This window comes from Chrysemys picta, chromosome 1 (genome assembly GCF_011386835.1).
Source record: "Chrysemys picta bellii isolate R12L10 chromosome 1, ASM1138683v2, whole genome shotgun sequence".
NCBI lineage: Eukaryota > Metazoa > Chordata > Testudines > Emydidae > Chrysemys > Chrysemys picta.
In genome coordinates, this window is record NC_088791.1 from 86,626,686 (window position 1) to 86,642,157 (window position 15,472).

The following is a 15,472-nucleotide window of genomic DNA, read 5'->3' on the forward strand; positions in this document are numbered from 1 at the left end:
ACACAAATGTAGAGGGGACAAAAGCCAGACTGGGGATGGGGAAGGGTGGTGGAAGGAGTAGACTAGGACAAGGAGTTTGGAAGTGGAGGCCAAGGTGGAGGGGGAAAGAGAAACTGACTGGAATTTGGGAAGGACTAGGACTAGTGGGACAAGGAGACAGAGCTGGAGAGGGGAGGCTGAGACTAACTGGGCAATGAAATGGGGATTGGAACCAGAGAGATGGAAGGCTTGGACTGTTTGGGCAATGAGACTGGGAGTCGGTGAGGGGTTGGGTGGGACTGGGAACCAGTTGTGCTGTGGCACAGAAATCTTACAAGGAGCAGAGATGGAGGAGGGGGAGAACTAGGTCTAGCTGGGCAAGAAAACAGAATGGGAGATTTGGACTCAGACAGCAAGCATTGACGGGGAGACTAGTACTCTCTGGACAAAGAAATGGGGACTGGGACAAGAAGGTTGAGTAATGGAGACTGGGACTGTGTAGGCAAGAAGAATGTGACTGGGACAATGAGCTGGGGTGAGGAAGAGACAGGACCGGGTCAAGGACAGATCGGAGGGCTTGGGGCAATAGGGGTCAAATTTTGGGGCAGGGGGAGAACAGGCAAAAGGATCTGTAATCACTGGAGCACTTTCAGTTCTATAGCTTGGAATGGAACACAAGATGGTTGAGTGTAAGCATTCTTCTGCTGTCAGTAAATACCTTTTGCCACTCAGTTTCACAGTTATGTCTCATCCCCCTCCAGTGCTGGTCAACACAGCAATAGTAGGTTGTCATCCTCTATCAATTACTCTGCTAACTCAAGTGTCAGAGGATAAAATGTTCCAAACCAGCTGATGACCCCTGAAAGTGTCAAAATAACGCCACATGGTGGAATTTCTGGTTTGTTTTTTTAACTTTGTTTTTTCAAAAACCTAGGAAATTACATGCAATAAAACCAAACCAAACCAAACCAGGGTTACTAGCCTTTTGTAACTGTTGTTCTTTGAGACATGTTGCACATGTCCATTCCACTCTTGGTGCGCATGCACCCCATGCACAGTTGCTGGAAGTTTTTTCCCTTAATGATACCTGTTGGGACAACTCGTTCACCGTCTGCTATTGTCCAGCCAACTCCAAGCCTCCTCAGTTCCTTCTTTCTGGAAATTCCAATGCCGAGGGATAGGAGGGCAGGTCGTGGAATGGACATGGGCAACACGTCTCAAAGAGCAACAGTTATGAAAGGTTAGTAACCATTTTTTCTTCAAGTGATTGCATGTGATTGTACTCCCAAGCAGTTAAAAAGGCAGTGGGATCCAAGTTCATGTATACACAGACTGCAGTGCAACTTGACCAAATTTGGCATCATCTCTTGAATACTGAATGATGATGTAATGGGAGGAGAAAGTGTGCACCAATTGCCAGCTTGCTGCTTTGCAAGTGTCCAGGGTAGGAATGCCATTGAGAATGCTTGCGATGTTGTGGAGTGGGAAGTCAGGTTATCTGGAGGATAGAGGCCTGCCAGATTATAACATGTGCGGATACAAGAAAATATCCAAGATGAAATTCTCTGTGCAGTGATTGGATTCATTCATTGATTCATTCAGTCTGCTATGGCCACAAATAGTTGGGTGGACTGCTGAAATGATTTGGTCCTGTCTGTGCAGAATGCCAGAACTCATCTAACATCCAAAGTGTATGCAGCTGGTGCTCGTTCCTATTTGCATGTGCCCTAGGAGCCTCATACAGTTTCAGGCTGTTGTAATTGGATGAATCTTGAGGTCTTCTTTGAGAGATCAAATAGATTGGAATCTCGAGTCTGAAAGAATGCTCTGGCCTGGGTAGAGTACAACACAGCACCTATAAACTTTATCCTCTGTATTGGGCAAAGGATAGATTTGTGTGCATTGTTCAGTAGTTCTAATGCCTTGAAAGCTGACTGAACAATAGCTATAACCTGAGCTTTGTACCGGCCCTTGACTACCAGTCATCCATGTAAGGGGAGACTTGCACTCCTAGGCTCCTACCATAGCCATACATTTTTTGAATGCCCGAGGAGCTGCAGATGAACTGAATGGAAACACCATAACTGGTAATGCGAAAGCTTCACTACGAATCTGAGGAACTTTCTGTGCCCTTGGTATATTGACAAATGAAAGAAGGCTTCTCTTAAATGGAGGACACCATACCAGTCTCCACAGATCCAGAGAGGGACTAATAGATGCCAGGGTGACCATGCAAAACTTTAACTTTTTGAGATTTTTTTTGCCCTGGCGCAGGTCTAAAATAGTCCTGAGACCTCCCTTGGCTTTTAGGAAATAATGGGAATAGAAACCCTTCACTCTTAAATTTTGAGGAACATCTTCTATGGCTCTGTAGCAGGGTGAGCACCCGTTCCGGCCCTGGAGGGGTTGGAAAAGCCCTGCAGAGGGCTGGGACTGGGCAAGGTAAAACCCTGGCTGATTGGGGGAAGTGGCTGCAGCTGGGCCCACGCCCCAAACTAAGGAACTGGGCCTTATAAGAAGGCCAGAGAAGCCCGAGAGAACAGTCTCACTCTGACTTGTGAGGGAGACAGGCCTGGCTGCTGTGGAACTCACCCAGGGGACCTAGAGGGAGGCAGGGCTGGGGAAAGGCCTTAGGAGCTGGGAAGCCCTAGGCCAGCAACTCCCCACGCTGCAGGGCCTAGTTCTAGGCCTCCTAGGTATTGGGCTTGCAGAGGGGCAGCCGGAGGGTGGGTAAAGGCAGCCAGTCCAAAACCCTTGTTGACTGTGATGATCGGCTGATAGACTGCAGTCCGCCCCAGGGCACAGGGGCTAAAACTGAGACTGGCAGTAGCCATGACTGAGGCGACGTGGGGATAGGGAGTGGGGGTTCCCCTGGGGTGGGGAAAGCCAGTAAGACTGTGGGTTACTGCCAGGGGGCAGCACCCAAGACAAGGGCACCGGGGTCCTGGGAGGGACACGGGGGCCAACGGCAAGTGGATCACCGGCCTGCAGAGGGCGCTCCTGGGTCGAAGAGCTAATTCCTGAGGACGACCAGCAGGAGGTGTCGTGGGGGTGAGTCTGCGCTTTGTTACAGGCTCCCACCTGAAGGAGAGATTGAGCCTCCTGGACCAAAAGTCTTTTGTGAGGGGGTCCATGAAGAGGGAGAATGGAAGGAGGAGTAGAAATAAATTGAAAGGTGTATCCCACTTCTGCAGTGCTCAACACACAATGGTTCATGGTGATACATGACCAAGCACTGAGAAAATGGGAAAGGTCATTTGCAAACAAAGTAGAAACAGGATTTAGCATTCTGAGAACTGGTATGGCATCCTTGAAACTCCCATAAAAATGTACTCTTAGAACCCTCAAATGTCTAGATGGAGCAGGCATTGAAACAGAGGTAAAAGGAGGAGGTGGTCTATGCTAATAGCACCTACTATTTTTTCTCTGCAGATCCTGACAGACAGCTAGAGCACAATACTGAAGGAGTTGCTGAGGTCTGAAGTGCTTCCTAGAAGGGGCTGGAGTATACAACCCAACAGACATTAAGCCCTTTTACCTGGAGTTTAGCATCAATCTGCTTGAAAAGAGAGGATCCTTTGAAAGGCAGAGCCTGCACAGTCTGTTAGACCTCCTGTGGGAGCCCAGAGGACTGCAACCTACACATGGCCACTGCCAAAGCGCTGTAGTTGAGTCAGCCACATCTACAGCACCTTGCAGCAAGGTTCTCACCACCAATTTTCCCTCATCCACTAGCAAGAATAACTGCTTTGTCTTTTCTGGGAGCACATCTTTAAATTTCAGCATGGAGTCCCATAAGGTTAAAGTCATACCTGCCCAAAAGTGATTGCTGATTTGCAATCCTGAGCTGCAGCCCCACTAGTAGAATAAACTTTCCTACCAAACAGGTCTAACTTCTTTAAGTCTTTTGATTTTTGGGGTTGCACTCTGATGTCTCTGCCTTTCCCTCTCATTGGCAGCAGATACCACCAGGGACTCCAGGGGGTCGGGGCGTGGGATGGGAGTAAAGAAACACATAGCCCTGGATGGTTACAGAATACTTCCACTTGGTCCCCTTTGAAGTTAGGGGAAGGGATGTAAGCATCTGCCACAGTCCCTTAACTGGGTCCATATAATGGCTTCACTGAGAGACAGGACTGTAAGGACTTGCAGTGGCTAAAATATCAACCAGGTGGTGAGAGGATTATTTTACTTCCTCCACCTGTATGCCCAGACTTAAGGCAGCCCTCTTTAACAATTCTTGGTGAGCCTTATAGTCGTCTGGGGGAAGTGATATATTCTCCTCCCCCGAGACTGCCTCATCAGAGGCAGAGAAAGAGGAGGCCAGAGTACTAGCTGCAAATGCTCTTCCTCTCTTTCTTGATCTGCAGGGTCCTTTGAGCTAGCTGTTGGAGACCGAAACCAAGTTCAGTACTGGAATCAGGAATGAGTGCTGCCCGGTGGGTAGGTGCCACCCGCCTTTCTGAGATCACCGAATAGGAGTGCCTGGAAAATTATCTGGAAACAGGGGGAAAACCCCACAGATTTCAAAAAGGTCACTGAATGGGTGTAGGCCCCCAGGGACTTCCTACCCTATTACTCAATGGTACTCCTCTGACCGGATCCATAGAACGGTGGAAATGTCTGGAGGAGGAGTAGTGAGAGTGACTCCAAGAATGGGAAATGTAGGACCCAACCTCTGATTCAAAGATGACGAATCTTCTTCCACTGACTACAGAGGTGCAGTTCCAGATGGTGCCAGCAAGTGGAGCAGAGGTGGAGAAGCCTACAGAGAAGTGACCATCAAGGTTTTCCACTGTGACAGTACTGAAGGCCGAGCTGTCAGGGGTGCATGAGGCTGTCACAGTACCAAGTGTTGTAGCAATCCTGCTGGTTCTCCCCTGGTATCGATAGTGTTGACTCTTGTACTGCCAGCGATACCAGCATCAACAGTTAGGAGGTCCCTACCAGTGCAAACATCTTCAGCATGGTGAGTATCAAGACAGTGTCAGTATGATGCAGTGCCTCAAATATGGAAGAAGCTCCTTCTCACTCCAGATTCAACTGAATCTGCCTAGGCACCAGAGTCAACGGTGCAGTCTTCTGCAGTAAAAAAGCAGAGGAGTGCTTAGACTTAGACCACACTCTATTCTTATCCCTATGTCTAGCAGATTTTGGTGCCAGGGATCTTCCCCTTTTGGCAATCTGCTTCTTATACTTCTTCTTAGGCATTGGGGATGGTGAGCAGTGTTGGGACTGAGGTACGGTAGGAGTCACACCCCTTACAATGCCAAGGCACTTAGTACCTTAGTACCTGGCTCAGATGGAGGTCTCAAGGCTGCTTCCAAGGAGTAGAAACCTTAGCCTGGCTTCACAATCTTTCTTTTTATGAGGCTTAAAATCCCTACAAATTCGGGTACCACTGAGGGGAAAAGTTTCTGGCGACTATGCATGGGAATCTATCCCTGCTTCTGTCATAGAGTTTCTATGTGATACTAGGCAAGGTGTTTAAATCGGGTTTTTCAGAGGGGGTCACTAATTGTGCATGCACTAAGAGTGGAATGCACATGTGCAATCACTTGAAGAATAACTTACATTAAAAGAGCTTTAAAGGCACAAAGTCAAACACTCAGATGTTAGGAAATGCCAGAATTAAGGTTGCCTCTGCACCCTTAATTTGCCCCTTTTGTGCACATGCCATTATGACGTAATCTTTAGTTACATGATCACATACTATTTTTTCCACAGGATCCCTTCCTTATTGAGTGCACAGAATGGAAGGTACTCAATGAGCAACTACAGACAGGGCATCCATATAGGCGAACTAGGCGGTCACCTAGTGTGCCAAGTTAAATGGGGCACCAAATTCAAGGAAAAAATCAAATTAAAAAAATAATAAAATAAAAAAAAATGAAAGATGAATAAAAATACAAATAAAATAATGAAGATATCATTATTTCAATTCCTGTGTGCATATGGAAGGAATATGAATTATAATTCATTTATCTACATTTCTGAGAATTTATTAATATGTCAAATCTTTTATTTACTGCAAAAATAAATAATATTTTAGCAATTTTTTTTTCAATTTGCAACATAGGGTCAAGATGACCCACTCCACAATTTTGATAAGCAATAACTCAGCCACAATGAAACACATATGCCAGCGGCAAGAGCTGCAATGCTAGTGATACCTAACTTGAATATATGTCAAGTTCGTATAGCCAGAAATTCATGTAGAGTGGAGATATCGCGAGTTGATACATGTCAAACGGTCGTTTTAACACATGTCACAGGTAGATGGTTAAGAATCGAGCGAATACCATGGAAAATTGTGTTTATTGGTACCAAAGAATAAAGAATAAAGTCTTTCAGCATTATAAATCCAAAAATGTGAGTATCTTTAAGCATTATTAAACCTTAGCGTTATTGTCGGGCTGTATAATTATTAACTTTTCTTTGTTATAACTGGTTCACTTATAATAAATAAGGTCCATAAAGAAAAGTAACAGCGTTAACGCTTAATAGGCTATGAAAGTGATCACGTCACACTCCAAACGGGTAGGGGATTTCTTTCCAAACAACCGGTGTCAGGTTATGACATTGAAAAAGGTCATTTTGTTTCCGTGTAAACACTGTAACTAACTGTTTTAATAGGTAAGTGAGTATGTTACTAATCATTGAACCTTTAAGCAGTGAAAAGACATGTTGGGATGACTGCAATGTGATTTAAATTGCCAAACATGTGGTGTGTCAGCCATCCTTAACACTATAATGCTTGCAGTCAGGCACACAGTACATAATATTCAAATGCCCCATGGCAGAAAGAGGAAAAAGAAAAGGAGCTCCTGAGGACCTGAGTATCGTAAACGAAAGGCTGAAAAGAAAAAGGACCAGGCAAAACAGCAGGGATCCTTCCTGAAATATCTTCTCTTTAATCCAAATAAACATGGAAGCAGTTCACAGCATCCAGATGAAGGAATTTTACTTGGAGAGGAGATTAGCTCACATCCGCATGGAAGCAGTTTGGAACCTCAAGATGAAGATATATTACTTTGAGATGAGGGTAGCTCACATCCACAAAAAAGAAGTTTGGAAACTCAAGATGATGCAAGCTTACTTCTAGATGAAGGCAGCTCACAGCATCAGACTGATATGGAAGTGGAGAAAATTTATTCACCTTCAGAGACACAGGCAGAAATTGAAGTAAATGAAATAGAAGGAAGAAAGGATGAGGAAGTTACAAACAAGTTACAGTATGGGGACTCCACTTCATGGCCTAGATGTGATGACAGTGTGCAGCAAATTCTCGTGGAATATGGACCTGAACAAGTTCATGAATTTCCCTTCCTTAAAGATGGAAATAAAAGAAAATTCGCTGCTCAGCATTACAAGAGGAAAGTCATTAATGGGGAAGAAATTAATTGAAACTAGTTACAATATTCAGTGTCAAAGGACTCTGTGTTTTTGCTTTTGCTGCATGTTGTTTAGAAATCAAGCAATTGGTACATCACTTATTGAAAATCGTTCGAAGGACTGGAAAAACATATCTTCAATTCTCTCTTCACATGAAAGAACAGAACAGAACATTTGGAATGTTTTCAAAATTGGAAAGAACTTGAATTACGACTGAAAAAAGGAAAAACTATCGATGAAGAAAATTTATGCATGATCCAGGAAAAAGAAGAATATTGGCAACAAATATTAGAGAGTCTGGTTGCTTTAGTGAGAGTTCTCGGTGGGCAAAATTTAGCATTCTGCGGCCGCGGTAGAAATGAAAAATTATACACTCCAAGTAATGGAAACTTTTTAAAATTTGTTGAATACCTAGCTTTGTTTGATCCAGCATGAAGGAGCATCTACATAAAATAACTGATCATGAAATACAGGTTCATTACTTAGGAAAAAATATGCAGAATGAACTGATTCAAATCCTAGCAAATGCCATTAAAAAGAAAATTGCAGAAGCTGCCCATTCTGCAAAATACTTTTCAATAATACTGGACTGTACACCAGATGTGAGTCGTGTTGAACAAATGACGATGATCATTCGTTTTGTGGATATGGAAAAGTCTGCAGATGAAGATAATCTTGAAGTGTTCAAAGGAACATTTTTTGGGTTTTGGAACCACTGAAGGAGATGACTGGAGCATTTATGACTGAAGCTATTCTACAAGAGCTTGAAACAATGTCATTATCTGTTGAAAACTTACGTGGCCAAGGCTATGATAATGGGAGTAATATGAAGGGTAAAGACAATGGTGTGCGAAGGAGAATGATGGAAATCAATCCTAAGGCCTTTTTCATTCCTTGCCATGTGCATTCTCTGAATTTGGTTGTCAATGATGCTGCTTGGAGGCAAGCAGTTTCTTTGAGCTGGTGCAACGTGTTTATGTGTTTTTCTCAGGCTCAACACGCCGTTGGGAGATTCTGACTCACCATGTGAATTCTCTAACTGTCAGACAAGATGGGAGTGTCACATTGATGCTTTGAAGTCTCTTCGCTATGAACTTGGAAACATTTATGATGCCCTAATTGAAATTTCTTATACTTCCTTTACTGGATCATCTGGCAATATGGCACGTTCAGATGCAGAAGCTCTTGAAAATGGCCTTTCCAAGTTCAAATATGTGACTTCACTCATTTTGTGGTATAATATCCTTTTCGAGATTAACCTCACTATTAAGCAGCTTCAGGAAAAGAACTTGAACATACATTCTGCTATTCAAAAACTGCAGCAAACTAAAAATATTCTGGAGGAATTCAGAAGTGATGAAGGGTTCGAAAGAACACTAGTAGATTCTCTCGAGCTTGCTGAAGAAATAGACTTCCGACAGAATTTGAACCAGAGCCAGTTCACATTCAGCAAAAGAAACAGCAGTTTTCGTATGAAGGACGAGACACACCCATTCAGAATCCAAAACAAAAGATTCAAAGTGAATTTCTACTTCTCAGTCCTTGATACTGCTATTTACTCGGTTGACAAGATTTCAACAAATGCAGCAGCTTGCGTCAGTATTTGGCTTTCTATATGATATCCACAGCTTGCAAAAGAAAACAGCAAAACAGATAAGAGAATTTTGTATAAAACTGGAGTTGGCATTGACGCATGAAAATTCAAAAGACATTGATACTACAGATTTGTGTAGTGAGCTTCAGGCTTTTTCAAGACAACTTAAGAAACATTCCACTCCTGAAGCAGTAATAAAGTTTGTTTGTGAAAATAAACTCTCAGACAGTTTTCCAAACATTTTTATAGCTCTGCGCATTCTTTTACCTTTGCCAGTTTCCATAGTTAGGGGGGAATGTAGCTTCTCAAACTTAAAATTGATAAAAACATATCTGCACTCAACAATGGTGCAAGAGAGACTTGTTGGACTTGCCACAATGTCAATAGAGCATGAAATAGAGGGAAAACTGGATCTAAAAGAACTAGTGATGAATTTTCAAAACTTAAAACAAGAAAAGTCATGTTTTAAGAGCGCAGAGTGTTTTGTAAATACAGGTTAAAGTTCATTGAAGAGTTTTCTTATTTCTTTCTATATTGGATGTGGTGGTAATGATGATTTTGGATTTGTAATAATAAAAATTATAATTAACATTTTTAATGCATTTTTATTTGAAATCAGACTGAAATATCATCTAGCTGTCGTGTACAAATCTGAAAATGTTGGGTCTCTATTTTATCTGATCTCAGAAACATTGGTTGGATAGACGGACGGACAGACGAAACAAATAATTAAGCCTCCGTTTAAAAAAAAACACTTCAAAAACATTAAAAGGAAAAATGGGGCAAAATGTTTCCCAGTTTACCAAAAACCTCAGCCTAGATCTGCCCTTGGAGCTTGGAGGCGCCGATTGCATGGTTCGCCTAGAGCGCCAGTTCCTGGCAACTAGTCTAGGGCTGCCTCTGACTACAGAATATTTTTATTCCTCACTGTTCCATAAATGGGCCATGTTTATTTACTCCGCACTATTAATAATTCTGTCTGCAGACTCTGAATTTCCTTATGGACTTTTTAATGGCACTCATCACTGTAGTAACCAAGTGTTTCAGAAACATTCATGAATTTATCTTCTCAACTCCTCTGTGAGATGAGAGGGTATTATTATTATTCCAACTTTACAGATAGGGAACTACGGCATTAAAGTCAAAAGTGTCCACTAATTTTGGCTACCCAATTTGAGACATCTAGTACCTGATTTTTCAGACTACTCAGCTTTATATAGCGCTTTATATCTTCAAAGAACAGTTCTCATTGACTTCAGTAGCAGCTGTGAGTGCTCAGCAATTCTGCAAATCATCTTGAAGAACAACAGTTACAAAGGTGAGTAACTGTCTTTTCTTCTTCGAGTGCTTGCTCATATCGATTCCAATTAGGTGACTCCGACCCCACAGCATAGGTAAGGCTTGGGAGTGAGATGTCATGGAGTGAAGGACTGCTGAACCAAATGCAGCATCACCCCTGGACTGCTGCACTATCGCATAGTGGGCGGCGATGACCAAGTTGCTGCCCTACATATCTCCTGAATGGGCACATGCTCCAGGAAAGCAGAGGAGGAAGCCTGAGCCCGAGTGGAGTGGGCAGTAAGGTGTGTAGATGGGACACCAGCCAAGTCATAGCATGCACGGATGCATGATGTGATCCAGGACAAGATGCGCTGGGAGGAGACCGGAAGGCCCTTCATCCGGTCTGCCACAGCAACAAACAGCTGTGACGTTTTCCTGAAGGGTTTAGTTCGCTCAATGTAGAAGGCCGAGGCCCTGCGAACGTCTAGGGAATGCAGCTGTTGCTCCTGTCAAGAGGCGTGAGGCCTCGGGTAGAAGACAGGGAGGAATATGTCCTGGTTGACCTGGAAGACAGACACCACCTTAGGGAGGAAGGTCGGGTGGGGTGGCAGCTGTACCTTATCCTTGTGGAACACCGTATATGGTGGTTCCGATGTGAGTGCCCGGAGCTCAGATACATGCCTCACCAAGGTGATAGCTATGAGGAAGGCTGTCTTCCAGGAAAGGTACAGGAGCGAGCAGGTGGCCATCGGTTCGAACAGGACACCTATGAGTCTGGATAGGACCAGGTTAAGATCCCACGTAGGGACCGGTTGTCAAAGCACTCAAGGCACTCCAACCCCTTGAGAAATCTGCTGACCAAGGGATTGGAGAAGACTGAGTGACCGTTTTCACCTGGCAAGGCTGGATCCCTACTTTGAACTTTAGGGTACAAATGTAGGGGCCTGCATGAAAACTCCTAAGCTTAACTACCAGCTTAGCTCTGGTTCGGCTGCCACCATTTCAATGGATTCCCTCCCTGGGAAGCCTTCCAGCCAAGCCTAAGAAGGATTGGACCTGTTTCTTAGACTTTGGAACCGGCCACTTTTGGATAGCATCCACTTTGGCCTGTAGGGGATTTATAGTTCCTTGACCCACCTGGTGCCCCAGGTAAGTCACTCTGTTTTGGCCTATTTGACACTTTTTAGCCTTAACAGTTAGTCCTGCCTGCTGGATGCGCTCGAAAACTTTTTCCAGGTGCTCCATGTGCTCTGCCCATGAATCAGAAAAAATGGCCACATCATCGAGGTAGGCAACTGCAGATTCTCCCAATCCCGCTAGGAGACCATCTACAAGTCTTTGGAAGGTGGCGGGTGCATTTCGCAACCCGAAAGGGAGTACATTGAATTCATACACCCCTGCCTGGGTGACGAAGGCTGAACTTTCCTTAGCGGGTTCATCTAGGGGTACTTGCCAGTACCCCTTGGTTAAGTCTAAAGTAGAGATGAATTGGGCATGTCCCAATTTCTCCAATAGCTCATCTGTGCGTGGCATTGGATAGTTGTCAGGACGAGTTACAGCATTTAGCTTACGGTAGTCCACGCAAAAGCATATTTCCCCATCTGGTTTGGGAACTAGAACCACTGGAGATGCCCATGCACTCTTAGAGGGGCGGATTATACCCATCTGTAGCATGTCCTGGATCTCCCTTTGTATAGCAGTTTTGGCATGAGGTGACTCCCGGTAGGGTGGGGTTCTAATAGGGTGAGCATTACCTGTGTCAATGGAGTGGTATGCCCGTTCGGTCCATCCTGGAGTGGCTGAGAAAATTGGTGCAAAGCTTGTGCACAGCTCCTTGATCTGCTGTCGCTGCAGACGTCCAAGGGTCGTGGAGAGGTTCACCTCTTCCACGCCACCATCCTTTTTTCCTTCATAGTAGACACCTTCAGGCCACTCCGCATCATCTGCTTCCTGCTCGGCCTGGAACTGTTCCCTTGATGCTGGAGACATCAGTTCCTCCTTGGACTGTGGACTGGGGCTTGGTCCCTCTGGAAGCGATGCAGGTGCTGGGGCTGTTTCCATTGACTGTGAACCGCTGTCCACTGGTGCACTATGTGGTATCTCAGGCTCTGGCTGAGCCTCTTGGGTAGGATTATCTGCTGCTTCTGCCAGTTCAGGCTCGCTGGTGCCCTCTGGAGTTGGAGTTGTAGACGGGTTTGCAAGCGCTGGACTCAGGGCTGGCAATGGTTCTGGTGCTGGTTGCGTTGCCAGTTCCGGTTCTGGGACTGGCTTTGGCTGGGTCTCTGGGATTGGATCCACTACGGCTGTTGCAGTCGTTGGCAGAGGATCCAGTTCCACCACCTCCGTCTGGGTCTCCGGTAACACAGACGGGGCCCTGGTGGACGGCTCAGGAACAGGGATGGAGGTGAAAGCTTGCTTAGCCTTTGCTAGTTCCAGTTCATGTTTCCTTTCTTTTTCTCTCTCCTCCATCTCTTTTTCTTTCATCTCCATCTCTTTTTTTTCAGCTCCATCTCTTTTTCTTTCAGCTCCATCTCTCTCTTGTGGGCCTTCTCTTTGGCTTTTTCTTCTCTTTCTCTCTGCTCTGTCTCGAGTTTTGTTAATTGAAGCAGTCTCTGATGTTTTCTTTCATTTTCTTCTGCTTCTAGTTTGGCCAGTTCTATTTTGTTAGCTACTTCTTTGGTAGTCATTTTCCTGTTTTCTTGTGCTGGGTAACCCCCTCTGCAGTTGTCTGAAACTGGGAAGCTCTCAGCTCTGGCTGCTGCTGAGTTAATAGAAACTTTCTAACTAGCTACTCCCGAGGATGTAAAAAGAAAAAAAAACCAATTCAGCTTGTAAATTCCCTTTAGCTTTGTTTGCTCATTTGAACACTTCTCTTAACAAAGGACCTGTTAAAAAAACTTAACACCTCTGCCTTCAGGCAAGGAGAGATAAGATATGCATCTATCTACTTCCAGCTCGGCTTTCCAAGCAGCTAGAAGGGAAAAAAAATCTCACTGGCTTTTGGGTTTAAAATGATCCCACCGCTATCCACCATGTCAAGGCTGGATCCCCACTTTGAACTTTAGGGTACAAATGTAGGGGCCTGCATGAAAACTCCTAAGCTTAACTACCAGCTTAGCTCTGGTTCGGCTGCCACCATTTCAATGGATTCCCTCCCTGGGAAGCCTTGAAAAACCTTCACCAAATCCCTGGTGAAAACAAATCCAAAACCCCTTGGATCTTAAAACAAGGAGAAATTAACCATTCCCCTCCTTCCTCCCACCAACTCCTGGTGAATCAGTTCCAACCCCCCTGGGATCTACAACAGGGAGAAATTAACCATCCCCCCTCCTTCCTCCCACCAACTCCTGGTAAATCAAGATCCAAAACCCTTTTGGATCTAAAACAAGGAAAAATCAATCAGGTTCTTAAAAAGAAGGTTTTTAATTAAAGAAAAAGGTAAAAATCATCTCTGTAAAATCAGTATGGAAATTAACCTTACAGGGTAATCAAACATAAAGAGTTCAGAGGACTCCCCTCTAGTCTCAGGTTCAAAGTACAGCAAACAAAGATAAACACTCTAGTAAAAGGTACATTTACAAGTTGAGAAAACAAAGGAAAACTAACACGCCTTGCCTGGCTATTTACTTACAAGTTTGAAATAGGAGAGACTTGTTTAGAAAGATGTGGAGAACCTGGATTGATGTCTGGTCCCTCTCAGTCCCAAGAGCGAACACACTCCCAAACAAAGAACACAAACAAAAGCCTTCCCCCCCCCCAAGATTTGAAAGTATCTTGTCCCCTTATTGGTCCTTTAGGTCAGATGTCAGCCAGGTTACCTGAGCTTCTTAACCCTTTACAGGGAAAAGGATTTTGGAGCCTCTGGCCAGGAGGGGTTTTTATAGTACTGTACACAGGACAGCTATTACCCTTCCCTTTATAGTTATGACAAACCCCTTGAGAAATCTGCTGACCAAGGGATTGGAGAAGACTGAGTGACCGTTTTCACCTGGGTGGAAAGCCGAAATAGCTGCCAGGTGCACCCTGATGGAATATATTGCCAAGCCCTGCTGCTTTAAGGACAGGAGGTATTCCAAGATGACAGGTACTGATGCCTGTAGGGGGGTCATATGATGCTAGGCGCACCAGCAGGAAAAACGCTTCCACTTGGCTAAGTATGTGGACCTGGTAGAGGGCTTCCTGCTACCCAAAAGGATCTGCTGGGCTGAGTGAGAACAACACAGCTCAGACTGATTTAGCCATGCAGCATCCACGCTGTGAGGTGGAGAGATTGCAGGTCGGGATGACAGAGTCGACTGTGATCCTGAGTGATCAGGTCTGGCCAGAGCGGGAGTGGAATCGGGGTGTCCACCGACAGCTCTAGGAGAGTGGTATACTAGGGCTGCCTGGGCCACGCTGGGGCGACCAGAATCAGACAGGCTCTGTCCCTGCGCAGCTTGATTAGGACCCTGTGGACTGGCAGGAATGGAGGAAAGGCGTAGCACAGGTGATCCTTCCACTGAATTAGGAAGGCGTCCGACAGGGAACCCAGAGAGCGCCCTTGGAGAGAGCAGAACACCTGGCATTTCCGATTCTCTCGAGAGTCGAATAGGTCAATCAGGGGAAAGCCCCACTTCAGGAAGACAGAGTGGATGACATCCGGGCGAACCGACCACTCGTGAGCCTTGAATGATCTGCTGAGGTCGTCCGCTAAGGTGTTCTGGATCTCTGGGAGAAACGACACCACCAGATGGATCGAGTGGGCTATGCAGAATTCCCACAGACGAGTGGCCTCCTGACAGAGGGGGGATGACCAGGCTCCCCTTTGCTTGTTGATATAAAACATGGCCGTAGTGTTGTCTCTGATGCCTGCAACACAATGGCCTTGAATGCGCTCTCAGAATGCTTGACACGCCAGGCGCACTACTCTGAGTTCCCGTACGTTGATGTACAGGGATAACTCTCCTGCCGATCATAGCCCCTGTGTACAGAGGTTCCCGAGGTGGGATCCCCATCCCAGGGATGATGCATCCATGACTAGGGACACAGAAGGCTGCAGGGCATGAAATGGTACCCCTTCGCACACTGATTTGGGGCCCAGCCACCAGCCTAGAGAGGCTAATACCCCAGGCGAGATGGTAACCGCCGTGCTCAAGCTGACCCGACCTGGGTGGTATCCTGTTGATAGCCAGGCTTGGAGTGGACATAGTCACAGCCTGGTGTGCCTGGTCACAAACGTGCAAG

General features: G+C 45.4%; 1 protein-coding gene across 11 annotated transcripts in view; it reads right to left on the reverse strand.

Moving 5' to 3' along the window:
* ANKS1B (ankyrin repeat and sterile alpha motif domain containing 1B) overlaps positions 1–15,472 on the reverse strand; it is a 771,828-nt gene that overhangs the window by 517,567 nt on the left and 238,789 nt on the right. The gene's annotated exons all lie outside the window — the stretch shown is intronic.